The 27,839-nt window shown below is 41.8% G+C and overlaps 1 protein-coding gene across 1 annotated transcript in view; it reads right to left on the reverse strand.

Annotated features, from left to right (window-relative positions):
* frmpd3 (FERM and PDZ domain containing 3) overlaps positions 1 to 14,092 on the reverse strand; it is a 169,851-nt gene extending 155,759 nt beyond the window's left edge. Inside the window, exon 1 of the mRNA XM_088343358.1 lies at positions 13,715 to 14,092. The gene's annotated coding sequence lies outside the window, so the exon portion shown is untranslated. The remainder of the gene's footprint in view (positions 1 to 13,714) is intronic.
* Between the last annotated feature and the right edge of the window lie 13,747 nt (positions 14,093 to 27,839).

Here is a 27,839-nt window from a genome sequence, read left to right on the forward strand (position 1 = left end):
TCACTTCGAAAGTTACACATTACTGTATGTACTCCCAAAATAACCAACTCCTTAAAAATGCTTTAAAATGTCCACATTATGAAATAAATAGAAGACCTGGTTTACACCTGGGGTCTCCAACATGGTGCCTCTTGACGACAGCTGGGATATTCACGGAAAATACCTCAGCAGTGCTGGGTCGTTGTGATTTTGTAGTAAAAATGTTTTTTAGTGGTTGACTGAGTCAAATTTACCCAACTTTTGCTAATTAACCAGGTTATAACATAGTAATAACATGATGAGTTTTTATGTTATAAACGGATATCAAACTTGGGCAGCACAGCGGCGCAGTGGTTAGCGAGTGTGCGGCACAGTTCTGAGGTCATGGGTTCAAATCCAGCTACCAACCTTCCTGTGCGGAGTTTGCATGTTCTCTTGCGTGGGTTTCCTCCGGGCTCTCCGGTTTCCTCTCACATTCCAAAGACATGTCAGTTTAATTGGCCGGTCCAAATTGTCCCTAGGTGTGAGTAAGCGAGCGAATTCTCTGTCCCTGTGTGCCCTGCGTCTGGCTGGCAACCAGTTCAGGGTGTCCCCTGCCCACTGCCTGAAAATAGCTGGGATGGGCTCCAGCACCCCCGTGACCCTACGGAGGATAAGCGGTGCAGATAATGGATGGGTGGATATCAAACTGGGTGCCAATCTGTGTCAGCAGTTGAAGCCTTCATATAACATGCCTCGTGCAATTTGGAGAATATCTATTTTATTTTTGGGCTTCAAACTACTCGGAGATATCTTTCTCCATTTCTAGGTACTGTCTTAGACGTTTTCTGTGTTGCTCCAGGCATGGTTTATTGCAAAAATAGTTTTACAAATAAAAGTACTGAAATTTAACACACTTTTAAGTCAAGTCAAGTCATGTTTATTTGTGATGCCCTTAATCACAAAGAGTCTCAAAGGGCTGCACAGACCACAGATTATTGCAAACTACAGACTATTATTACACCATCTCCTGATCTAAAACCTACATGAGGGCAAGGAAAAACTCAAAAACCTCAACATGAGGAAAATGGAGAAACCTGGGTAGTGGCCGCACATGAGGTAATCCCCCTTCCAGGATGAGCAGGCTGCAATCGATGTTACACTAACAAATAATGTACAGATGTTGTCAACATGAAATATCGGTCATTCATGAAATTAAATGAAATGATCTGCATTTATATAGCGCTTTTCAAGTCAAGACTTCCCAAAGCGCTTTACAGTGTGCTTCACATTTCCCAATAGCGGCCGTGCAGCCATGTTTTGGCACTAACCTGCTTATTGAGGGTATTAGGGGTTCAGTGTCTTACCCAAGGACACTTCGACATGTAACACGGAGGAGCCGGGATTCGAACTGCGATCTCTTGATCCCAAGACGAGTGCTCTACCTCCTGATCCACAGCCGCCCAGATATAGAATAAAAGTGTGTTTTAAGCCTAGATTTAAACAGCATTCCACAGCACCGGGGTCCGAATGGAGAACCTGCGGATTTCTTCTTGGCTCTTGGGATCATGAATAGACTTTATCGTAAATGCTTTGCTTTCATTTCCCCTTTAAAGCTGCACTCCTGATTTCAGTATTTTCTTTCAGGGTTGCAAATCTGGCTTGGATAAATCACATTTCATTATCTGCATTTAATGAGTAACACAGTCACGCTCCAGGTAGTAACGACAGTTGAGTTACTGAATTTTAACAATGCTTAAAATGCAGTCCCTACTCTGCCTGTAGCCAATATTTTCCCCCTATTTTTCCGTTATCCCCTCATCGATCAAAATTGCGCTTCCCTGTTTTTTTTGTCCGCGAGTACCGTTTTCTGACATTCCGAAATGCCGCCGCCGCTTTCAGCAATTTGAGACGGGCGACACAAAAGGAAGCAACGACTGCGCCTTCCTCCAGAAGACGGAGAGAATAGACACTTTAGGACGAAACGAGAGAGAAAAAAAGCGACTCGATCCCGAGCCGTGTTAGCGGGGATGGATGAAAGCCAGATGACAACCTGCTGTGTAAGCTCTCGGCGGCGGGTTATTGTGCCCACTCGCTATCCGCGGATGCAATAAGGACTCAAGACGCATGTAAAAACGTCTGGCAAGACTGGATAAATATCGGCCGATCCTTACAAAATGTCACCTACAATCTTATGCACTGGTTGTCCCACCTCAGCTGTTTATGCCTGCTGCAGCGTCTCGGATTAGTTTTCACTCATTTTAACCACACGATAGAACAAACATTCTGTCGGGGGCCGGACTAGTAGATTAAAGAGAGAGAAAAAGGGAGAACAAGAAATAAGAGAAAGAGGGAGGGAAAAGGAGAGAGGGCGGGACAACGAAAGAAAAAGAGAGAGAGGGAGAGAGCGTGAGAAACAAAAGATGAAAAGTCATGCGAGAGGGGGGAAAGAAAGGGAGAGGAAGAAAGAAATCCAAAGAGAAATAGAAAGACAGAAGGAGAGAAAAGAAAGCGAGAAGGGTATGACAAGAGAAAGAGGAAAGAGAGAAAAGGAAAAAGGAAGTAAGGGCAAAAAGAGGTTAAAAGAGAGAGAGAAAGAGACAAAGTGCAACAAAGGAAGAGAAAAAAAGAGACACAGAGAGTGAAAGAGACAAAGAAAGAGTGGGAGAAAAGGGATGGAAAAGAAAGAGAGAGAGAGAGAAAGAGAGAGAAATAAATGCAAGTACAGTGTCTTTGTGAAAGGGCACCTGGCTTTGACAACATCAAGTTGACATATTTCAAACTGCAGCTTGTTATTCTCTTGCGCTTCTCTGAGTGTTGTCTCGCGGGCCGTTTTAATCCCTTAGCGGGCCTGATCTGGCCCGCGGGCCGCCTGTTTGATACCTGTGGTGTCAAACTCATTTGAGCTTGGGGGCCACACGCTTAAAAAACTGGGGTAGGACTAGTAAGTTGAAGAGAAAGATATAAAGAAATAAGGGGGAGAAAAAGAGAAAGAAAATGAAGGAAAAAAAGAGAGGGAGAAAGGGGGAGAGAAAGCATGAGAAGCAAAGAGAAAGAGACTTAAACAGAGAGAACAAACAAGACAGAGAGAGAAAGTAAGAGAGACAGAAAAGGGGTGAAAGAGTGGGAGAAATAGAGCACTGTAGCAAGAGAGAGAAAGAGAGAGAGAGCAAGAGAGGGGGAGAGGGAGGGAGAGAGAGAGAGCACAATATAAAAATAGTAGAAAGAGAGAAAAGCGAAAAAAAAATCTGAGCCAGAAAAAGAGAGAGAAATAAATAGAGAAAGAAAATAGTAAAGAAATATAGGGAAAAAGGAAAAAAATAGAGGAGAGCACAAGACTGTTGAAAGAGGCGGGGGAGGTTGAAATAGAAAAGGGAGAAAGAAAGAAAGAGAGAGAGAGAGAGAGAGAGAGAGAGAGAGAGAGAGAGAGAGAGAGAGAGAGAGAGAGAGAGAGAGAAAGAGAGAGAGAAAAGAATGAGCATGAGAAAGAGAAAGAGAGGGAGAGAGAAAGGAAGTGAAAAAGAGAGAAAGAAATAGAAAAAAGAGAATGAAAGAGAGAGAGTCAGAGAAAAAAAAGATAGTAAAAAGAGATGAGCAGATAGAGAGAAAGAGAGAGGGTGAAAGGGAAAAACCGTGAGAAAACGAGAGAGAGGAAGAGAAAAAGGAAAAGAGAGAAGGATAAAGGAATATTCCTACAGTTGCTTTACTAACGTTCCCTGGCTTGGTTGACATCAAGTGGACATATTTCAAACTGCAGCTCATTTTTCTCCTGCGCTTCTCTCGGAGTTGTCTCGTGAGCAGTGTTGCCCCTTTTAGTTTTTTATCATTATAAATATAAAATACGATGTCCAAACAATTGTTTTCCGCTTCACGATTGTGTCTTACATAGATTTTCCGTTTTTCAGCCTTATGTTTAAAGCCTGAAATGTAGCAAAAAATGACAAAAAGTTCTTGGAGGGGCCAATACTTTCGCTAGGCACTGAAAATCATTCGGATTCCTCCTTGAGATTGACATCAAGCGGCGCTTTGAAGACTGGGTAAAAATGTCTAACGAGACCGGAGAGATGAAGATCCGAGATGGGATTAAAAACCTTTGGAGCGTTTGCCTGCGCCACTGAGACTCATGCTTAACAATTACCAAACAATTTATTTGCCAGACTGAAATAAGATTCGGGTTTAACGGGTCTCTGTTGGAAATGGATCGTTGTTATTCGGGGCTCACACTGTTCGAGAAGGGTTTTGTAGTCTTGCTGCTGTGCTAGGATTTGTAGAGAGTCTTGATACTACCAGGGTTGGGTAGGCTTACTTTAACTTGATTACTTTCAATTACTGTAAATTCCAGACTCTAGAGCGCACCTGATTATAAGCCGCACCCACCACATTTTAAGAGGAAAACCGGTTTTGTAAATACACAAGCCGCACCTGTATATAAGCCGCACGCTCCCACATTTAAACATGTAACACAAACACAAAATTAACCCAAACCCGACTTCAAGTCCCGCGATTGAAACTAAATGTCCTTCATTAAAGTCCACAGTCCAAAAATCACAGCCGGCAAAATGTACGGAAAATGATACCGGTACTTAAGGTTTGATGCAGACCTGCAGAGTCTGGGTCCCGTTGAAAGTAATCCAAGGAAAAAAGTGTATATTTCCATAGGTATGGGTGGGAAAAATATATATCCACTATTGTCCGCCGCGACAACAAACAAGTCTCACCCTTACCCCACTTCCCGTCACCCCCCGTTTGTTTCGCCCCTATTTTATTTTTAAAGGTAAGGATGGGAAAAATATATCACGCAACTCCTTTTTCTTTAACCAACTTTTTACCCCCTCTTCTTTCCTTGTCTGCCCCTCACCTTTAGCGGTCCCCACTTAAACTCGGCACCCCGCGTTTGTTCCGCCCCTCATTTTTCGTTCACCCGTGCAAAACATATCAGAATAAGTGTTTGAAATAAATACAAATAAATACATTACAAAAATATACAGTTGCAAATACATATTATACATAGGTTACACATATTTACAAAGAAAGACGGTACACCGAGAGAGTTTTCAAAGCTTTAAAAATAATAATATAGCTTTGACAGGGCAGTTAATGGTAGCAACACTCGAGCGCCGCTAGCGGCCATTAGAAAAATTACATAAATTGGCCGCATCACTGAATAAGCCGCAGGGTTGAAAGTTAGGGAAAAAAGTAGCGGCTTATAGTCCGGAATTTACGGTACTTTTGGATTACTCCAATACCAAATATGCTAATAAAAGACAAAACAAACTAAATATGAATACAATGACTAAATGTTGTGCAGGCTTGGGGAGTAACGGAACACATGGAACGGCAAAAAGGATGTTGGCAAGCTGTTTGGATTCATTTTCATTTCGTTTCTGTCGCATTTTATGTTAGTTTTACCGGACATCAAAGAGATCAAAGCCAGGAGAGAAAGCTTACCACGTGTTGTGAGTCATCATTTTATTCATATTTAGTTTATTTTGTCTTTTATTAGCATATTTGGTATTGGAGTAATCCAAAAGTAATTGAAAGTAATCCAGTTAAAGTAACCCTACCCAACCCTGGATACTACATAGGGGTGGTCATTTTGGATGGACACTGGATTAATGGGATTCAAAGGACCCTTTCCTCCCAATTTGGCACATAATGTGTCCTGTTCCTGCCCACTATCCTGCAGATATGTTCTGAAATATTCCCCGCGCTATGGATCTGGAAGAATTATACTTAAAAATAAACAGTCTTGTACTGTCTTGTGTCATGATTACCGATTCAACGCACCTGTGACTGCCCGATTGGCGCCAACAGCCCTAAGAGTTGATTGGCTAAGAGACTCATTTTTAAACCCCCGGCTTTCAAGAGGAAGCCATCAGATTGTTGCGAACCTTTGCTCCCAGCTAGGCAAGCTCACTCCGTCCGACAATCTCCTGCTCTGTTTTCTCCTGCCTGATTATCTGTTGCCGACCTGTTTCTGGACCTGTTTTGGACCTTTTTCTGCCCTCTTCTGCCATCCCGACATCCGACCTGTTTTGTCCCGCTACCTGCCTGACACCTGTTGCCGACCTTGTTTCCGAACTCGATACCGCCCTTGCTTTCCCGTCCCGGCTAGTGACCAGGATCCCTTCAGTCTACGATTATCCTCGCTCGACACGTGCTACCCTTATCCGTCGATCCTCGGATCGTGGAAGCAAGCCCTGCTCTCCCTCTTTATCAATAAAATTGAGTAAACGAACGCTACTCAGTCCTGTCTCTGTTTCTGGTTCGTGACATCTTGTACAGCGTGCGTTACTTTTCCTCAATGTGTGATTGGGACTTTTCCCTCCTTGTTTTTCGCCACGTGTTTTGCAATTAATATAATATTCCCCAGATAGCTCCCTGTTAATGTGCAGCTTCCAAACGGCTTCTAGTTTGGTTTGATCTAGGTTAGCCTTGTTAGAAGCTGGCTAGCCGGCTCGCCTGCTGTGCTCATTGTTATTTTTTCTGGCTGGGTTTGTTTTTTTAGTTTTTTTTTTGTTGTTGGCTCACAGTTATCCTGGCTACTTACTGCCTGTTTTCTGTCCTATTTTTCTGCTGATCGGTCCCAGTTTTAGATTGCCTGCCAGTGTTTTATCTTTGCCCCATTTTGACAGTGGTAGTTTTTTGCCTAAAAGAGTACTCTACAAAAAAAACAAAGGGGATTGCACAGGCTGCCAGTTTGTTATTTTGACTAGTATATCTCTCTGTTGGTCGTTATTGTGACTGTTATGTACTGTTTACATTTTCACTATAGAACAAAAACATCGCTGTTCTTTGATCACCACACTCTTTAGTGTGGTTTGGCTTTTAGTAGCCGAGATGATTTAATACAAAGAAAGGGCTCAACAATTGGGAATTTGACATTGTGACAGTCCTCTCCTGTTCTCCTTGTGATATGCTTAGTCTGTTTTTAATATTGTATACCAGCAAATGACATGCCACGGCGTGCAAGTCGATTCTTTGTGTTTATTTATATGTGCATTGTTGTTTATTTTTTGACTTGTATACTTTGTTCACATCTTTGTCACTACTGGCCAATCATGATGCTGTTCTTTAATTCCAAACCCAGCTTTTTTTAACCGAGGAAATCTAATAAAAGGAATTTAGAATGGGTGGAGATTTTTTACCTGAGGTTGTAAGTTAGGGCAGCACGCCGGCGCGGTGGTTAACGCGTGTGCGGCAGTAGCTCAGGAGGTAGAGCGCTCGATCCCAGTTCGAATCCCGGCTTGTCCCTGTTACATGTCGAAGTGTCCTTGGGTAAGACACTGAACCCCTATTACCCCCAATAAGCAGGTTAGCGCCTTACATGGCTGCACGGCCGCTATTGGGAAATGTGAAGCACACTGTAAAGCGCTTTGGGAAGTCATTGACTTGAAAAGCGCTATATAAATGCAGATCATTTCATTTCATTTCATTCTGAGTTCGTGACATCATACCCCCTGTGTGGAGTTTGCATGTTCTCCCCGTGCTTGCGTGGGTTTTCTCCGGGCGTTCCGGTTTCCTCCCACATTCCAAAAACATGCTTGTCAGGTTAATTGGCCGGACTAAATTGTCCCTAGGTGTGAATGAGCAAGCGAGTTGTCTGTCCCTATGTACCCTGCGATTGGCTGGCAACCAGTTCAGGGTTTCCCCTGCCCACTGCCCGAAGACAGCTAAAATGGGCTCCAGCACCCCTGCGACCCTACTGAGGATAAGCGGTGCAAATAATGGATGGTTGTAAGTTCAAAATCTATGAATGTCATCTCTTCTTGTTTTGACTGTCTACCAAACAACAAACGTATCAGGTACCAAACCCTGGATTAACTCTCCCGCTCCCATTGAGGACTACGTACGTCAAATCGGTTTTTAAACAAGGGTCCGACAGGAAATTAGTCAGATACAGTCGTTGGTCTCTCCTGTGGTGTGGACCTGCCCCTTTCCCTTCGTCCTGCCACATGATGAGATCAGAGGAGCCTGGTCATCTAAGTAATGGCTTTCCTGGTGTTGATTCCTCTCGGGGTACCGCAGGCCAGAACGCCGTGATGTATGCTCCACGCAACAGCAGCCGACAGCTCATCTCTCTGGGCCGCGGGCAGCACTGAATAAGCACATCTACCCCGAGCCAATCTCTCAAATGCACTTTGGGCTCAATGCTGCCCCCGCTGCCGCTGCCTCCGCCTTTGACGTCCAGCCAAGATGAAAAGCACCGTAACCGTTTTACACTTGTGTAATGAGCCTAAGTTGATTAGGGGAGAGTTCGGAGGGAAGGCTTATGGCCCTTTTTCTTTTACTTCTGGAGTCATCGAAAAGTTAGTCACGATAATTCAGGAGTAATAGCTTTGGATTCAACTTAGAATGATAGCTAAAGTTGTAAAAGATCCATTTTTCTTTAATAAATATATTACTGGGCAGCATGGCGGCGCGGTGGTTAGCGCGTGTGCGGCACAGGGCTCAGGTCATGAGATCAAACCTCATGTGTGGAGTTTGCATGTTCTCCCCGTGCTTGCGTGGGTTTCCTCCGGGCGCTCCGGTTTCCTTCCACTTTCCAAAAACATGCATGTTAGGTTAATTGGCCGGTTCAAATTGTCCCTAGGTGTGAATGAGCAAGTGAGTTGTCTGTCCCTGTGTGCCCTGCGACTGACTGGCAACCAGTTGAGGGTGTCCCCTGCCCACTGCCCGAAGATACCTGGGATGGGCTCCAGCACCTCCGCGACCCTACTGAAGATAAGCGGTGCAGATAATGGATGGATGGATGGAATATATATTACTATCTCATCTCATCTCATCATCTGCACCGCTTATCCTCAGTAGGGTCACAGGGGTGTTGGAGCCCATCCCAGCAATCATCGGGCAGTGGGCAGGGGATTGGTTGCCAGCCAATCGCAGGGCACACAGGGACAGATAACTCGCTCGCTCATTCACACCTATGGACAATTTGGACCGGCCAATTCACCTGAAATGCATGTCTTTGGAATGTGGGAGGAAACCGGAGTGCCCGGAGGAAACCCACGCAAGCACGGGGAGAACATACAAACTCCGCACAGTAAGTCCGGTAGCTGGATTTGAACCCACACAGGAGGTTTCCAAGACCTTAGAACTGTGCCGCACACGCGCTAACCATTGCGCCGCCGTGCTGCCCATATATTACTATATTAAGGCTTAAAATATACGTGAGTTCATCATAGATACATAGATATGTTGTGTTCATTTGAGCTTTAAGTCAATAAAATTTATCAAAATAATACTTCTTCCGGTTTGCCACGCCACTTCCAGCTTAGCGATCTGTTTGTTATCAGTAGTCCCACACAATAACATCAGGCGATGGTGTAATTGAAACCTTTGCAGTCCTTTGAGACATTTGGTGATTAAGGGCTATACTGATAACTGCCTTGACCTGACTTGACAATGGCGTACAGGACAATTTCATGTTCAATCAATCTCCATCCATGTTGAAAGATTAAAAAGGCAAAGTGGTAAATATCTTAAAGTATTGATGTGTAAACAACTATACCTCTTAATAAGTCAGTCAGATGTAAAGTTTATGTACTATTTTCAAGAGATTATTAGCACATGGTCTCAATACATTGTGATGTACTTTTGTAGTTTTCGCCATCCAAAGAAGGATTTAAACTTCAAATACACGTCCCCAGTGGTGACGGTCCTTCTTCTGTGGTTTAGCTTGCTTCTCATATCAATGACACTACACCATTAAACACTGACAGATTTAACACTTAATTAAGATACCAGATTAGATTAGATTTTTCTGAGATTTGAACATATATTTGTGTATCGAGTTTGGATTTTAATGCGACACTTTGAAATAGTTGTCTCCAACCTTTGTGAAGCTGAGAGGTACTTTTTGTTACTAATTAGCGCAAAGCGCGACCAGTTTGATGTACAATTATAAACCAGCAACTCTTCATGTCACTATGTTGTTACTATGTTATTATCAGGATAATTTGGGGAAATAGGGTTGAATAGACTCACTTAACGAGTAAAAAAATAATTTTACTGGAAAATCACAATGACCCAACACTTTACAATTTCTAAGTATTTTTTTCCTTATCCTATCTACCAGCTAACTGTTGAGATTTTAGCGCAACTTGATTTAAAGTTTGCTAAATGTTTGCCAAATGTTAATAATGAATGTGAAACATTTAGCAAACATTAGGACAAATCTGATTGGCTAGCATCATTTAGGGATGGGTTGATTTCTAGAATTTCTGTAGTTGTGATTGTTAATGAGTTAGCACAGACCTGTCTTTAGGCACATTTTTTTTTTGTACACAAATAAACATTCATGTAATTTGTGACTGTGTCTATTAAACAAAACAGAAAATATAAAATGAATAAAATAAAATAAAATGCAATACTCCAATACCGTGTATCTGATCCAAGACAACTCATCATAACATCTTTGCTCCTATTTCCACAGGGTTTGTGTGTGTTTGTGTGTGTGTGTGTGTGTGTGTGTGTTCTCTTCTATATGAATATTCATAGTACCGGTACTATGGCCATTCCCTTGTGTTTTGGACTAGCTGGCTCAAGTAGTCAGGAAACCAGCAGAGGTAAAAGGTAGATCAAATGTAACACTAGAATTAAACAGAACAATTTCATGCTAAAAGTTACAAGTACAAAACAACAGTGCACACAAATATTTGCACATTTTATCAAATAAAAGAAGAGTAAAATATATATACATACATATATTTTCTGTATGCGTAGATACGCACACGTTGTTTGTTTTGCAAATAGTTCTTCTCTTTTAAATTTGTTTTTTCTCCTTTGAGGCATTAGTATTCTCATTTTTACATCACAATGTGTTTATTAAAAAGAACCCTTGAAAAGACATTTCTAAAGTGGTCGATAAAATTTTGTTATTTTTATTGAGTTAAGTAGAACAAGTGTGTCCTAACTTTTTCAGAAAGCGGGCCGGATTTGGTAAGCTGAAAATGTGTGATTGCCGATTATTCAGCCTGCCATTCTTGAAAATTCTTTAATAAATGTACTTTCTGTCAAAGGTTTGCAGTGCTTGGCGATCAGCGTTGCGACCTTGTAGCCCGCCTTTGTAGCATTTTCATTTGAGTCGCAGGGTCTCGTGAAAAAGTGCTGCTCTGCCATTAAAACAGCTTTCGGTTGCTTCACCTTTTCAATGCGTTTGTTTTCAGTTAGCTTTTTGTAGTCAGCATGTTTTGTCTGGCAGTGTCTCTTGATATTATATTCTCTGAAATCAGCCCCAGTCTTTCTGCAAATTAGTCAGACATAGTTGTTTTGGATTGAGCTGTAAAAAAAGACTCAAATTTTCACTTGTTCTGGATGCAACCTCACAATTAACTTTCCTTTTTTTATTTATAGTTGCCATGTTGGAAATGGAGTGGACTTAAATTCTCACAGAAAGTTAAGGGCAAGGTGGCCAAAGGGTTACTAACATCATCTGGCGAATTGTTTTGGTACAAATTTATCAACAAAACTGAGGGGCTGCATATTATTATTTTCTGACAGGGGCCACGGGCCAGGAAAATTTAATCATGGGTCATAACCGGTCCCCAGGCCAGACTTTGGACCTATTACAAAAAAAAAATAATGTGCTTGTTTATTTTTCAATATTTTATTAGAAAAAAAAATATTCATAAATATTCAAAATGTGAAAAATATTCAATATGTGCAAAAGGAACAAGACTTTGTTTGGTGCAGATAATTGCCACAAAGCTGTCGATGAGTCCAATCGTAATAAGCTCTGCTTACTACCGTTTTACGACTGCTAATTAGTGGAATTTTCCTTATCTGCAGGGCAGGCACACTTACAGCTACAGCTCTTCTGTATTTACTCTGTTTTCAGTATTGTGCTATTATGCGCTCTGAGATTATTCTGGGGTGGTACCTAAAAGGTTTGAGGAACAACTGCCTTGGTGCTAAATTCCTCGAGATTACCCCCTAAAATGGAATTTCAACCCATCAAAAACAAACCTTGATGTACATATTCAACAACACAGAACAAATGTAAATCATATATTCCTTTTTGTATCTACACATTTATTTTATTTTTGTTCCATCCAAGATTTAAATTTATCAACATTGTACAGCTGGGATTCAAAGACAGTGCGCCGTTTGTGTTAAGTTTTGTGGGTGATGGACCCATGTGGGGGAAGCAACCTCTGGAAACAGGGGGTGCTCAAAAAGAGTATGTAATAACAAGATCAGTCAAGTCAATGTCATGTCCTGCATGGTCGCCATGACATCCAGCTGGTCCCGCCCCTTGACACCGGCTGACACAGATTGACTTAATTGCGTGTGGGATTCTTAAGGGCTCGTTTTGGGACTGCCCGTTGCCATACCATTGTTTTGTTTGACTCGAGGAAAAACCTGTTCATGCCCGTTTGTTCTGAGTTACTGCCTTTCTTTCTTGAAGACCTGTTTGTGCCAGTTTGTTCTGAGTGATTGCCTGTAAGCCTGTTTTTGTTTTGTCTTTGGTCCCTGCGTGGTGGACAACTTTTGTTTTCTAAATAAAAGTGACTGATCGTTTACGCAAAAATGAGTTCACCCTTTCTGCCTCTTGGTCCATTCCATGACAGTCAAGTCAAGTCACATTTATTTATATAGCCCTTAATCACAAAAAATGTCTCAAAGGATTGCACAGGATTACAATTACACAATTTATCAGGTATAAAGTGACTAACAACCAAGGGTTCACAAACAAACGAAATGTCCAAACAAAACAAAACCTGACAAAGTCCAATCCAGAAACAAAGACCAAAACCGAAAAAGAAAAAAACACAAGGAATAAAGTAACAAACCAACAAGTGGGAACTAAACCACTAATAAAACAAATAAAAACAAAAAAACAGACCAGGCATGGCTGTCGAATCAAAATTGACCTCACAATGTGTGGTGTCCAAATAGCCATTAAAAGAGTGAGGATAATTGGGGACAGGTATGTGGATATCTGACAGACCTGTGCCCAGTTTTCAAACCCGCTTGGCACCCTCTGGTGGAAGGAGGCACACCAGGTGTCTTTAAAAAGGTGAAAGTTGAATATTTTATCAATAAAGTATGGGTTAGCATCTAACTGGCCTTATTTTACTTTTAGCAACGCTGTTCGGGATGCACAACTCATTAAAAAGCAGGAATGGAGCCGAGGATTGAAGCGAGGGGGGTTATTTCATGCACGTCCCCATGTATTTTGTTTGTCTAGTGTGAAAATAGTGAAACGACAGTCCAAATGCCAACCCCTAACCCCTGAAAGTTGAAAAGATATTTTATTTGAACACGTCTAAGGAAACCACGTACTTATCTATGCAACCTAAGGAGCTTGACGGAGGCTGCAATGATGACTCAAGTCAGATGTTGGCGTCAGCGAGTAGAAAAGTTTTAAATTCCATAAGGTACCTTTAATGACAATAAAAATGATCTTGAATATTGAATCCAAACATGACCGAAAGCCTCCATAAAAACAACAGCATCGTACAGTAAATGACCCTCACATTGATTACACAACCCGCCACAGACCTTCACTTTCCTTTCCACGCCTGACCTAATACCTCCCTGACGCACCCCCTTCCATCCCCCTCGACTATCGTCAGGACGGTGATGGATATCGGAGCGTGTCCTCCAGGAGACGTTTTCCATTATCATGCTGCCACAGCGCCCATCCACAAGCCCAATCAATGACAACGCGCCGGCAGCAGCACAACAGGATGCGTGAGCACAGAACAACAAATACCTTCTGCGGGTATAAAGCGTGGGTTTGTTATCTCACCTGTCTCTGTAGAGGTCCTGTAGTCCGGCTATGCGGCCATGCCCTCCTACATGGGCACGCCAGGCAGGACAGCGGCGAGAAGGATCAGGCGTTCAGCACCCTGAACGCATTTTCCTGGGATTCTTGCTCTTTGGGGTCATTCCAGCCAATAGCCGCAACACCGGACAGTGTTTAAGGTGGGCGGTAGAGCTGAGCGATGGGAGGGTCTTAGATGACGGACACGGCACTGCCTCTCCTCTTACTACAGGTCGGCGCAAGGATGCCGGGCACGGTACGGGTCGCCGTTATCCCCTTCCCCTTTTAGCTGCTCTCCCTGTGTGTCGGTCCACTTCTGTGTGGAAAAAGTCTCCTTCAGCGCTCAGTGAAGCTGATGTTGGTGGCTCCGGATGCTGAGCCAAAAGGAATAGAGCGAGAGAGCGGGAGAGAGAAGGAGAGAGAGCTGGAGTGCAGAGGTAAAGCAGAAAGGAAGGAGGGAATAAAAGCTTTTAAGAGCAGAGAGGGAGTATGGAAAAGATATTGGGAAAGAGAATGCCCCCCTATGCAAAAACACACCCTTACTACCCGCCATCCATCCGTATCTCTAACAATCAATCAGACAGGGGAAGAGTTAATGAGTCACCAGTTCCCGTGACGACGCGTGTGCAGTCACCATGCATGTCTTGCAGTTGCTTGCATGCGACTCGTCCCTTGTCAAGCGTCTGCGTTAACAGGTACCCTGAATATTGATGCGCAATCGTGTGTGTAAATATCGCAATGGTCACGCAATTATCTCATTCTTGACTCTAAAGATTTAGTACAATTTTTCACTGCACAACTGCTAGATAAGGTCAACAAAAACATAGTACCAGAAAACATCTGTAAATTATTCATTCGGAAAGAGGGAAATTATAACTTAAGGGGCTGTAGTGAATTCATAATCCCAAAGGTGAGAACCACCAGGAAAAGTATGTGTGTGTCTGTGTGTGGAGTCAAGCTTTGGAACGGATTGCAAGACGAGATCAAACGGTGTCCAACTATTCACTTGTTCAGGTTTAGATACAAAGGAACATTCCTGGCGGAATACAGAGATGAGGAGGGTGGGGTATGAGTGGTGCGGGAGATTGGGAAAACAGTGGGACCTCGCTACTTTGCGGTTCCACGTTCACGGGTTTAGAGCTTCGCGGGTCTAAAAATTAATAATAATTAAATTAAATTATTTTTTTTAAGCATTTTTGAAGGGGCGTATATATATATAATGTTTTATGGTATTGTGTATTTTATCAGAACTGATGCTTTCTGTAAAACCTAGGAAGTTAGTAATTCGAATGCTACAAATAGAACTTTGATACCAAAGTACCACTAAAGATTACAAGGTTCCTTCTGGTGTCACGTATTAATTAGCAAAACAGGAAGTAACATAACGACTTTTTATGAAACGAAGCAGCCTTATTTGTAATTATTGTGAAACTTCAGTTTGTGATTGCTTCTGAATGAAACTAACAAAGTAAGTGCAAAATGCAATTGCTTAACCATGCAAGTTAGCCAGTTCAATAAGTTTCATATTGCATATTAAGGAATGTTGCGTTGTAGTACTCTCTGTAAACCAAATGCATGGATTGTACCATTTCCTTGAGATCAGCAACTTTGGCTTGGGTGATTTTAACTGGACACTATTCAAAACTTTTGGCTGCAGACAATGTTGCCTTCCCCTTCTTAAATCATTCAGATCCCCAACTTCAAATCTCTTAGCTCGTTGGGAAGCCTCGTACTGGACCTGATACGGTGTTGCAGGCCATGTCTTTAATGAGATTACTTTCGACAAAGGAACCTTATGTAGGAAAGATATTTGGCACAAGTTTGGTAGTCCTTTAAGTGGTCACCCCTCATTTGAATGAGAGTGTATGGACCCCTTTTCTCCTAGCTTCAAGCATAATTCGAACTGATGACGATAGTGAAAAAATTTCAGCGACAAACATAGGCTTTTTCAATACACCACGATGCGTACACTACAGGAAATCTTACATAAAAATATTTCACAAGACTTTGAGCTACGTTTCATGTACATTTCCATACCTGTTCTGCATACTACTTGTGTCTTTTTACCATGTTCATCATCACTGGGAGGCAGCACGGCGGCGCAGTGGTCAGCGCTTGTGCGGCACAGTTCATGTCATGGGAACCTGTCGTGGGTTCAAATCCAGCTCCAGACTTCCTGTGCAGAGTTTGTATGTTCTCCCCGTGCTTGCGTGGGTTTCCTCCGGGCACTCCGGTTTCCTCCCACATTCCAAAAACATGCATTTCAGGTGAATTGGCCGGTCCAAATTGTCCCTAGGTGTGAATGAGCGAATGAGTTGTCTGTCCCTGTGTGCCCTGCGATTGGTTGGCAACCGGTTCAGGGTGTCCCTTGCCCACTGCCTGGAGATGGCTGGGATGGGCTCCAGCTCCCCCGCGACCCTAATGAGGATAAGCGGTACGGCTAATGAGATGAGATGAGATGAGATCATCACTGGGATGATCAAGTTGTGCAAAAAGATGAGGCAAAACCAAGCATTCAGCCATGTTGCTATATGTTGTTCCACCTATGATGTTGTTAGAACTCGAATTGTGTTATACAAAAGTCAATTCCATTGAAGTTGGGAAAAAGTTTAAAATGTCAGTAAAATTAGAATAGAATGACTTGCAAACCTTTTCTAACCCATATTTAAATGAATACACCACAAAGACAAGATTATACATGTTCAAACTCATAAACTTTATTTCCATAAGCAAATAATGATAAACTTAGAATTTTATAATTGCAACAAGTGCCAAAGTAGTTGGGAAAGGGGCTTCTTCACCATTGTGTTACATCACCTTTCCTTTTAATAACACTCAATAAACGTTTAGGAAGTGAGGAGACTAGTTGTTGAATCGTTGATAGTGGAATCCTTTCCCATTCTTGCTTTATGTACAGCTTCAGCTGTTCAACAGTCCGGGGTCTCCTTTGTCTTATTCTGCGCTTTATAATGCGCCACACATTTTCAATGGGAGACAGGTCAGGACTGCAGGCAGGCCAGTCAAGCACCCGCACCCTCTTACTACGAAGCCACGCTGTCGTGAGACGTGCAGTGTGTGGCTTGGCATTATCCTGCTGGAAGAAGCAAGGGCGCCCATGGTAAAGATTCTGTTTGGATGGCAACATACTTTGTTCCAAAACCTGAATGTACTTTTCTGCATTAATGGTGCCTTCACAGATGTGCAGGTTACCCATTCCTTGGCCACTCATGCACCCCCATACCATCACAGATGCTGGCTTTTGCACTTTGCGTGCATAACAGTCTGGGTGGTTCTGTTCTTCTTTGGACCGGAGGACACGACGTCCACAATTTCCAAACACAATTTGGAAAACTGACTCATCAGACCACAGAACACTTTTCCACTTTGTATCAGTCCATTTTAGATGGGCTCGGGCCCAGAGAACCCTGCGGCGTTTCTGGATGTTGTTGATGAATGGCTTACGCTTTGCAACATAAAGTTTTAACCCACACTTACGGATATAGCGTCGAACTGTATTGACTGACAGTGGTTTTCCAAAGTGTTCCTGAGCCCATGTGGTGATGTCCTTTACACATTGATGTCGGTTCTTAATGCAGTACCGCTTGAGGGCTCGGAGGTCACGGGCATTCAATAATGGTTTACGGCCATGCCGTTTACGCACAGTGATTTCTCCAGATTCCCTGAACCTTTTCACAATATTATGGACTGTAGATGATGATATCCCTAAATTCCTTGCAATTGTACTTTGAGGAATGTTGTTTTTAAACTGTTCAACAATTTGCTCACGCAGTTGTTCACAAAGAGGTGAACCTCGCCCCATCCTTGCATGTGAATGACTTAGCTTGTTCGGGTCTCCCTTTTTTATACCCAGTAACAACTCTCACCTGTTGCTAATTCATCTGTTCACCTGCAAATAGTTGGTTGATTTCCATTCATCCACTTTCTGAGTAGTTATTGACACCTGTCCCAACTATTTTGGCACGTGTTGCTGTCATCAAATTACAGAGTTGATGATTTTCTCCCAAAACAATAAAGTTTATGAGTGAAGACAATAAATATGTTGTCTTTGCTGTGCATTCATTTAAATATGGGTTGAAAAGAATTTGCAATTTACTTGGATCAATTTTTATTTGCAATTAACACACTTTCCCAACTTCATTGGAATTGAGTTTTGTAGACAGAATTACTATTGGGTCTCAGGTCAGAGAATCATTTCAGTAGTATTTTTTGACAAAAATGTTGATTTGAACCCGGTTTTCTCCGGTCATGTCAGGTCACATTTAGTTGGAAAGTCCTTAATCCAAAAATGTTTCAAAGGACTGCGCAGGTTACAATTACACCATCCCCCGATCTTAAAGCAACATGCGAGCAAGGAAAAACTCAAAAACCTCAGCATGAGGAAAAAAGAAACATTGAGAAGGGGCCTCACAAGTGGTAATCCCCCTTTCATGATGACCAGGCTGCAATGGATGTCGCATTGGGTAACAATACACAAAACATAGTGAACATCAATAAGAAAAACATGGGTAGTATGTAAAAATCTGCCGAGAAAGGTCATGACAGCAACAACACCCCAAGCCTGTAAAATTGTCCAAAAAGTCCATGTCAGCAACCACACAGCTTACCATCTCTGCTGCCCGGTCCTTCTCATGTGTGTCACCACCATCCAGGCAGTCAGAAAGGACAGGAAAAGAAAAGTATGAAGTGGGCATCAATCATAAGCTATTGAAAAGAAATGGATCTTAAGCCCAGATTTTTAACTGTTCCACTGAGGTTGCAGATCTTATCTCCGAAGGCAGAGCATTCCACAGCACCGGGGCCCAGATGGAGAATGCGCTCGATCCTGCAGACTTCTTCTTGGCTCTTGGAGTCATAAGTAGACTGGCATTTTCTGAGCGGTGGCTCCATGTAGGAGCATAGGGGGAAATCAAATCACAGAGATAAGAGGGAACAAGTCAATGCAAACATTCGTAAGATAACCTTAGGCATGTCTTAAGCGAACTGGGAGCCGGAGCAAGTTAGCCAATGTTGGAGTGATATGGTCAAAATTTCTTGTCTTGGTCAAAAGTCTGGCTGGTGCATTTTGAACCCGCTGCAAACTTTTGATGTTAGATATCGGGAGAACAGAAATCAAAACATTACAGTAATCAAGCCAAGAATTAATAAACGCCTGAATTATAATCACAGCATCTGATTGAGACAACATCAAACGATCCTTTGCAATATTTAGGTGGTGGAAGAGAGCTATTCTAGTATTTTTTTTATAGGTAATTGAAATGACAGATTAGGATCAAACATATCACCTAGATTTTCTACCAAGTGATATCAAATTTGACGAGGTTCAGAGCAGTGTTAGAGAACAAATCACGACAACGAGTTGGACCAACAATCAACATTTTTTTTCTGGGTTAAGGCACAAAAATTAAGTGACATCCATCTTGTATCTCAAGTCGCAAAAGGTTGAAGTTTTTGTCAGTCCATCATTTAACTGTAACCACGCTTATTTCATCACTTTGTCATTGTTTTTAGGACAAACGGACATAAAAGCAGGAGGGAATCCTTTCAGCACTAAAACATATAATTTTCTGCAAGGATATATGAGGCCAGGCAGGAGACCCTGCTTCAGAATGCAAAGTATATTCGAAAATGAGGCTACAGTGGCACCTACACTTACAAATGTCTCTATAAACAAAAGTTACTGGTTACAGATTCAGATTCAGATCTACTTTATTGCCATTCTAGTACACGTGTTTACAGAACGAAATGTCGATACATCTGACCCGCTCAGTTTCCTTGAATGTACAGATATAAATAAAATGTTGTATTTAGTTGGAGTATTGAGTACTATTAATATACTAAATAATTATGGCTATGTATAGTATTTTACAGTAGTGCAAAGAGTAGTGCATAGAGTGCAAGAGGAGCAGCTAACCAGATGTGCAAAATGAGCAGTCAGGTAAACAAGTCAGGTAAACAGTAACAATAACACTGTAGTACAATAGTGCAGAGGAGAACAGATGTGCAAGGAGTGGCTAGCTATAAAGAACTGCCAGTAGTGCAAAAAAGTCAAACAAAACCAACAGATGTACAGATTAGCAGCAGTTTAGATTTACTATGTGTTTGATTACCCATTTAACAGTCTAATGGCCAGGGGGACAAGACTATTGTGGAACCTGGTGGTCCTGCACCGCACACTGCAGTACCTCTTCCCAGAGGCTAGCAGAGTGAACAGTCCATGATGGGGGTGAGAGGGGTCCCTGATAATGTTCTTGGCTTGGGATAGGCAGCGCTTCTGGCCAATGTCCTGAATGGAGGGGAGAGAAGTCCCGATGATTTTCTCTGCTGTCCTCGTCACCCTCCTCACACTACCCCAGTCGGAAGCGCTGCAGCCTCCACACCACACCACAGATACAGCTGGTCAGGATACTCTCTAAGGTGCCCCTGTAGAATGTGATGAGGGAGGGTGGGGGCAGGTGGGCTCTCCTCATCCTCCGCAGGAAGTACAGGCGCTGCTGTGCCCTCTTCACCAGTGATGCAGTGTTCACGGACCAGGTGAGTTTGTTTGTGATGTGCACCCCTAGGAACTTGATGCTGCTGACAACCTCCACAGCCTTGTTGTTGATGAGAAGTGGGGCATGGTTGGGCTGTTTTTTCTTGAAGTCAATAATGATCTCTTTAGTTTTGTCAACATTCAGGATCAGGCTGTTGTCCCTGCACCAGCCCACCAACTGCTCCACCTCCTCTCTGTAGGCCAGGTCGTTGTCGTCCCTGATGAGGCCCACCACTGTTGTGTCGTCCGCAAACTTCACAATGTGGTTTGTGGCTGACCTAGGGACGCAGTTGTGTGTCATCAGGGTGAACAGCAAGGGGCTCAAAGTACCTGAATGGGAAATGATTGCCCCTAGTTACAAAATCGTTTCTAGATGCAAAGTCAAAAACTATTAGCCGCTCCCACTTTCCCGAACGTAAACAAACAGGCTGCGTATGTCCTAGTCTGCTTTTAAAGTCATTGTCACAGTTCAGAGTTCAGAGTTCAGAGACGACATGGAGGAGGGGCTCCGGCAAGATGGTGGTCAGGGGGACACAGCTATCATTTAATCAGCCCAAAAGAAAGACATTTTAGCAAAATTCCATGAAGTTTCGGAATTTGTGGAAAGGAATCACCCTGAAAAAGTTTGGACAAGTCAAGCTATTGCTTATTAGGATGTCTGCCTGATGCATTTATGACAGATTGTCAAACCTGGCAAAGGCAGACATCATTTGATCGTTTTTTTCAAGAACCATGTGGCAAAAAGGTAAATCAATATTTTTGTTATTTCCTTTATTTTTAGTTTTTTAACATTATGTGCCTCTCGTTTTAAGTTTATTGGCTGGTAATCTAATTCTAACATGTATTTGTTTCATGTTCTGATATTCCTTTAGGATTTATTAAAAAATATACTGTTTTTTGCGGGCTTGGAACGGATTAGCACCTTTACATTGAAAATGTGTCTCTACTTACAAAGTTTTCAGGTTACGAAGCTACTCCCAGAAATACATTCGTAATTAGAAGTACCACTTTGTTTGGAAAGCTATTTGGCTATATGGCTTGATCAGGGTTGGGTTGGGTTACTTTAACTGGATTACTTTCAATTACTTTTGGATTACTCCAATACCAAATATGCTAATAAAAGACAAAATAAACTAAATATGAATAAAATGACTAGATTTTGTGCAGGCTTGGGGAGTAACGGAATACATGGAACGGCACAAATGATGTTGGCAAGCTGTTTGGATTTATTTTCATTTTGTTTCTGTCACATTGTATGTTAGTTTTGCCGGAGATCAAAAAGATCAAAGCCAGGAGAGAAAGCTTACCACGTGTTGTGAGTCTTAATTGTATTCATATTTAGTTTCTTTTGTCTTTTATTAGCATATTTGGTATTGGAATAATCCAAAAGTAATTGAAAGTAATCCAGTTAAACTAACCCTACCCAACCCTGAGCTTGATACGGGTCGGATATTTAAAAAGACATATAAATAAACCAAAAAAATGAACCATTAACATAAAAACTGCATGTGCGTGCCAAGATATTCTTTACAAGTATCTGTAGTTTTGAACATGCCACGGTTGTTAGCCCGTGAACTTGTTATGTTGCAAACTGGATGTAGTTTCAGTTCTGGCTTCATCCTTATCGCGGTAAACCGGTTGTAAATGTTTAAAATAGTTACCTCATCAATCGTCAACAAAGTGGTTAGGTTATCGAAAGGTCTGACATAGTCAGGAGGTTAATTTACATGCCTGGTTAGTAATTGGTTGGCTGATTGGGTATGATTTTAATTCAGTGTTATCACTCTGTTTTCCTGTGTTGTACCAATCAATTCCTTGAAACATAAACAAAAATATATATTTGGCTGTTAAAAATAACAGAGACATCAATACACGCGTCAAACTCATCAAACTGCACTGGCTTCACTGAGCATGAAAACGATTTAACTTTGGCCTTGCCCTAATTATCAAGTAACAGCAAAGTGATCAAAGGATCCGCATCTGATTTAATGAGCCACTGCACAGGTCTGTGTGCATTAAACTTGCATGACAGCATATTTGAAAGCCTTCAATTTTTTTATTAAAAGAAAGAACGCTGGCCAAGAACTTTACCTCAGCTTTCTCCACCTCATGGACTGGGGGCCAGTTGTAGCCCACTGGATGATAGTTTTAGGCCCCCGCCTTAATATGAAAGTTCACAGGGACAGTGTGTCCCTATTACAGGTCTACTGGTTTAAGAAAAAAAACACCATTCATGAAAAAATAAAACATAAAAAAGAATTGTCATGATTGCTGATTCAGGGCACCTGTGACTGCCCAATTGGCGCCAATAGCCCTGAGTGCGGATTGGTTCAAAAACTCTTTTTAAACCCCCGGCTTTCAAGAGGAAGCCGTCAGACCGTTTGCGAACCTATGCTCCCAACTAGGCAAGCTCCATACCTTCCGACATTTTCATGCCCTGTTTTCTCCTGCCTGATACATGTTGCCGACCTATTTCTGGACCCGTTTCTGCCCTGCTCTTCCATCCAGACCATCGACCTGTTTTGCCCTGTTTCCTGCCTGATACCTGTTGCCGACCTCTTTTCTGGACTCGATAAGGCCCTTGCTCTCCCATCCCAGCTAGCGACTAGTATCCCTGCTGCCTACAATTATCCTCGCTCGACACGGAAGTGCCACTTCCGCGTTCCTGCCACCTGCTACCCGTGTCCGTCGATCATCGGATCATGGAAGCAAGCACTGCTCTCTCTCTTTATCAATAAAACTGAGTAAACGAACGCTACTGGGTCCTGTCTCCATTTCTGGCTTGTGACAAGAATAAAACCAGTTCAGGGTGTCGCCTGCCCACTACCCGAAGATACCTGGGATGGGCTCCAGCACCCCTGCGACCCTACTGCGGATAAGCAGTGCAGATAATGGATGGATGGATGGAAAGCAAGAATAAAGAACTATGATATATGAAACGTGGTCCGTCTCAAATGACTAAACAGGTAGAATTGATCGACCAGGGCATTATCGTCATCCACTGTAAAAGATTTTCCGTGGTTTTTTTTGGTTTTTTTTTCTTAGCATCATTTTGCAAAGGAAAAGCCCCGCTACCCACTGAAAATGGGTCAGAAACCCACATATGGGTCCTAACCCATATGTTGAAAAACACTAAATACACCGTTGAGTTAGAAGTGGTTGAGGACCCCTGGTCTAAAAAGCAGCAACGTTATAAACCTTTGTTTGCGTGGTCACATATTGTCTAATTTTTGCAAAGACTGAAATCTATTTTATATTTTCAGTTGTGCAAGGTTTTGGGTGCTCTGAGGAGAGTGATGAGCAACAAGAGTATGAGTATGGATGTTAAGAGGGGACTGTATGAGAGTGTGATTGTGCCGACTGTGCTGTATGGTGCAGAGACTTGGAGCTTGAACACAGATTTGAGAAGGAAATTAAATGTTTTTGAGATAAAGTGTTTAAAGAGTATGTTGAGAGTGACAAGATTGAATAGATTGAGAAATGAAATTGTGAGAGACAGAACTAGAGTAGTAGTGGAACTGTGTGTGGATAAGAGAGTACTCTGTTGGTTTGGACACATGGAGAGGATGGATAAGGAGCGAATGTTGAAGAGGATCTACAGAGAAGAAGTCAATAAAAGGAGACCAAGAGGAAGGCCGCGATTGACGTGGATGGATAGTGTTATGAGTGCACTGGAGGAAATAGGTCTAAATTTAGTGGAAGCTAGAGCTCTTGTCGGTGATAGGAATGAGTGGACAGTTGTTGTGAAAGGATAGTGGGATTGTGGACGCGTTCTCAAGGATGGGCTGGGCACCCATATGATGCGGCAGGGGTAAACCAGTGAAAGCTGTCGAGCCCTGCTGTTGAACAGAAGAGTGTGTTGTGTCACCCTGACCCGAGTGACACAGCCACTTTTTTGTGTCCCGTTTCATCTGGAGGCACGAAAGCATGACCAACTTGGGTGCCGAGGTGCCTAACTTGTTTGGGTGTTTGGGCAATTGGGTTGGCCATGGTCCAAAAAATGTTGTGTGTGGTTTTACTACTTTTTCCCTTTTTTTATTTTCTTTGTTTTTGTGTATGTGTTTGTCTTACCGTCGGTCACCCCTCTCGAGGGATATGACCAGGGTAGATAGATAGATAGACAGTTGTGCTTCTCAAAACCTGACATAACCTTTCAAATATTTTTGCCCAGGCTTATTTGAGCCTACTGTCTTAACGGTTTGATTGCATTGATTAAAAAGGGATGATGAGCGATAGAACTCAAAGAAATGCAGATAAGGCTCCTTAAATGAAGGGGAAGCAGTATGCAGCAGCTGATATCCATCTGATAAAAAAAACCAAGGACATTTTGAAAGAACAGGAGGAGCATATGAAACAACCTCTTCATCTTCTTCTTTCTTTGTTGGATGCAAAAAAAGATAAGCCTTCCCCTTATATTTGCATTCTTCTTTGTAATGCCCCTCGAGCAAAATCCCTCCCCCAACAGGCTCTTTATCGCATCCCAAATTAAAAGAGCCTTTGGTTGCGTCTCAATCCTGGATTTACTTCGGAAATCAGTTCAAGTAGCCCCAAAACCCGGGGAACGATTCCCAAAGTCTGCAAACTCAAAGCGTCCAAGGACTGCATTTCATAGCAATGTTCATTCTAAACAACCTTGGTCCTCAAACCACATCGTCAAGCATTGAGGATCATGCCGTGCACTTTTGAAACGGTTCATTCACGTTAGAAAATTAAAAAGGAGGAAAGAAAAGAACAAGTTGAATATTTAGGGCTGCAACAACGAGTCGATTGCATGCCAAGTCAAGTCATGTTTATTTGTATTGTCCTTAATCGCAAGGCGTCTCAAAGCGTGGCACAGTCCACAGACTATTGCAAACTACAGACCCTTAATGTTATTATTAATATTATTCACATTACTCTTAGAATTCATTAACATTGATTTCGAAAAGTGTTGGCAACTAATTTCATTATCAATCTGTTGTTAAACGAATGCTAGTAAGAGTGCAATAAAATTTTGTTGTGACATTGAGGGTTGTAATACCACATTGGTCCAACAGAGGGCGCCGCAAGGCCATTTGTATATAATAAAAGTATGGTTATGTTTTTAAATCCTTTTTTTATTTAACATTGCATCATCACAAACAAAATTGTCATGAAAGAGTCAAACGCTACAAAGTAAATAGTTTTCAATGGAGCAGAAAGGTCTGCAGGAATACAGAGAAAATAAATCTGAAAAAAATAATATAATACACAAAGAAAAAGGAAAAAAAAAAAAATTAAGAATTGTTTAACTACACACTAGGGGCAGATTATCAAGCATAGTGTATGTCATTTGCACATATGGAATGTTTATCATATTCAAAGATGAAGCGGTTAAAATGATTGCTTCACATAAAATAAAATGTATTGCTCTTTCTATTTTTTGTTTTGTATGTCCAAATATAATACCATTTTTGATTAGGTAATAGGAAATTAGTATCCTAAACATCCGCAGGTGTATAGCATACATTTCTATGTACGGTATTTTCCGCACTATAAGGCGCAACTAAAAGCCTTTATTTTTTTCAAAAGCTGACTATGCGCTTTATAATACAGTGCGCCTTATTTATGGATCAATATTAAGTCGCAAAGTCTTGCAACTAAGGCAAGCAGCCGCCGACTCGATTTTCCCCTGAAGAGGAAGTAGTCCGCGGTGTATGTCGGGATTTATATACCGGCGTTTCATTTCCTAACCAATGTGTCAATCATCATTTGAATCAGTCACTATTGGCTAAAGTTATTCGTAGGTAAAGGGGGCGGATCCTTTTTATCATGTACAGGTTCGCATAGGCTTAAGGGGCGAAACGAAGCCTGCAATTGGCCGAAAAAGATGAATGTGAATCACACGTTGGGTTGCACTACGGCATAGAGAAAACATGTTTTACTATTTTGTATTTGTAAATATTTTACTCTCCTGGATTTACTACACTCATGGTTACGTATCTTTATTGAACGTGATGGCTGCAAGAGAACTTAGGTGAGCTATGCAGATTTATATTTTCCCGGTATCTTGTTATAGAACAATCTTGATGTTTCTGTGATGAGTTTATTTTTAAACTAAATTCAATTCAAACTGTTTATTGTCATATGCACAGTAAAGAACCCCGTTTCCCTACACAATAAAATTCTTACTTTGCTGTCCACACAGTTGCCAGCAAAAAATAAAATGGAAACTAAGAAATGTTTGGCATTTCTTGAATCCCAAGACTTTAACCCTCCAAATCATATTTGGAACGATGCATTTGGATGATTGGTGACATCGTACAGACACCGTTTCCGTACATGTCTGAGACACGTATTTGCTTCTTTGCAAGCTTTCGGAATGTTAAGGGGGTAATAAGTTTGAATGAACTATCTGACTGTTTTGTTGACGTTCCCATTGTAGCGCCTTATGTATGGAAAATATAGGACCAAAAACTATTTTTTGGGGGTGCGCCCTATAACCCGGTGCGCGTTATAGTGCGGAAAATATGGTATTTAGTTTTACTTTTAAGTGATTTGACAAACACCAGCTCGGTGGCACCGGGGATAGGGCGCCCGCCCCAGGACTGGAAGTTTGCTGGTTCGAGCTTTGGTACCCATTGCCTACCGGCTTGGCGCTGGGCATTCGAGGTTGGAATTGTTGCAGCTCATTGGGTGAGCGAGGGGGCTGGGAACCCTCCCCCCTGTATTCTCCCAGAAAGAGTCAAAAATGTGAACATGTTCTTGGCTCTATCCACCTCCCCCAGGGGGATATGGCTCTGGTATACATATACTGTATATATATATATATATATATATATATATATATATATATATATATATATATATATATATATATATATATATATATATATATATATATATATGTGTGTGTTTTATATAATATTCTCTTGTTTTGAGCACTATTTTTTCAGTTTCAATACTTAAATAAAGAGGACATTAAAAATGTGTTTCTAAAAATAACCATATTCATCGACTAATAGAAAAAATAATTGACGGATTCATAAATTATGAAAATAATCGTTGGTTGCAGCCCTAAGAATTTAAATTCTTGGTTTTAGAGCATTACTCTGTGATGTTCTGACATGTTCACCTAACTGTAATCTGCCGCTCGATTGGGCTTTAGGTGTGAACTGAGGCTGCGACTGATCCCACGGTACATGACTGTGCGAGGGTAATTATGCATGAGGAAAGAAGTTTAGCACCGCGTACTTGGTTTTATTCAATCCGGCTCATAAGCTTCTGGCTCGCCTTCAAAGTATCTGGGGGTTTCGTTAGTTAGTTTGGTTGACTTCTGACCCTTGGAAATGATGTTAAGACATCACTTGTGACCATGCCTAAGCAATAACTATCTTGAGTGAGGTATTCCTCGGTTATCACGGTTGATGGAAACCTCAACCCCCTGCTAAAAGTAAAAATACACAAAGTAGAGTCGCACCTTCGGAAAAGCCCTCAAGGGTCAAACTTACCTCAAGATGACGTCCTTGCCGACTGAGTGTATAGGACAAAATATACAAAATATAGAGAATAAAAACTATAGATTACATATAAAAACATACA

The sequence above is a fragment of the Urocampus carinirostris genome, chromosome 9, assembly GCF_059441175.1.
Source record: "Urocampus carinirostris isolate Australia breed hairy pipefish chromosome 9, RoL_Ucar_1.0, whole genome shotgun sequence".
NCBI lineage: Eukaryota > Metazoa > Chordata > Actinopteri > Syngnathiformes > Syngnathidae > Urocampus > Urocampus carinirostris.